Source organism: Solanum pennellii, chromosome 5 (genome assembly GCF_001406875.1).
Source record: "Solanum pennellii chromosome 5, SPENNV200".
In the NCBI taxonomy this organism is placed as follows: domain Eukaryota; kingdom Viridiplantae; phylum Streptophyta; class Magnoliopsida; order Solanales; family Solanaceae; genus Solanum; species Solanum pennellii.
Window position 1 is genome coordinate 38,832,436 of NC_028641.1, and position 1,362 is coordinate 38,833,797.

Genomic DNA, 1,362 nt, shown 5'->3' on the forward strand with positions numbered 1-1,362 from the left:
CATGTCATGTTTCAAAGTTGTCACGTACTTTCAGATAAGATTCTTTTCACTCATTTAAACATTTTCTTATTTATCCATAACTTCTAAAGACACAATTTTCCTTCATAACCCTTTCATTCGTGTCATTATTGCTTGTGTTTCTTTGAGTTTTTATTTTTCTTTCTCAGTATCAACTCGTGTCAAGTGAGAAAATAAAATTAAATCCGCAAAATTGACTACGGTATTTCCAGTTGAATGTTGGGAACATGCACCATATTGGCTAGGGCTGTGAACCTATCGAGGAAAATAAATATCATAAATCGATACCGAGATGAAAATATATAAAGCGAAAGAGTCGCTTGGGAACGAATGAACCACACAACATGCACAAAATGGTGATGAGTTAGAATGTCCATGAAAAGTGTTTCAAGGGAAGATAAGGACTGTTTTTAAAACATCTACAAGATATTCGCACAATCATCAATGGGATGAATCTTCCAAGCGGGGCGGATTCAGAAGTCAAGCTTTACAAGATACTCAAAGTCACGAACCAACCACCATGTAGGAAAATTAACAATACATTTCTTTGACTTAAAACAGGTATAAGGCAGAATCATGTAAATAGTTTGCGAGAGACAAAAGCCGCGATGGTAAGTTCTTTAATCTTTACTTTTCATATAATATGCGTGATAAAATAATAATAACAATAAAGATGGTTTTTGTTATTGAATCTGGGGCATTTTATTTTATTTTTAGTTTGTTCAATGAACAAATAAAAATAAAATAAAATAACGATAATATTAATAATGATAATAATATAAGTGAAAAGAAGAAATGTATATATATATATATATATAAAATCATGTCTTCAGAGGGCACAACAACCACTGGATTGCATATAGGGCACAATAACCCCTATCATTTTTTTTATGTCTTCACAGGGCACAATAACCCCTGGTTGCATATAGGGCACAATAACCCCTATTCTATTTTTCATGTCTTCACAGGGCACAATAACCCCTGGATTGCATATAGGGCACAATAACCCCTATCATTTTTTTTATGTCTTCACAGGGCACAATAACCCCTGGTTGCATATAGGGCACAATAACCCCTATCCTATTTTTCATGTCTTCACAGGCACAATAACCCCCTGATTGCATATAGGGCACAATAACCCCTATCATTTTTTTTCATGTCTTCACAGGGCACAATAACCCCTGTTGCATATAGGGCACAATAACCCCTATTCTATTTTTCATGTCTTCACAGGGCACAATAACCCCTGGATTGCATATAGGGCACAATAACCCCTATCATTTTTTTTATGTCTTTACAGGGAACAGTAACCCCTGGTTGCATAAAGGGCACAATAACCCCTAT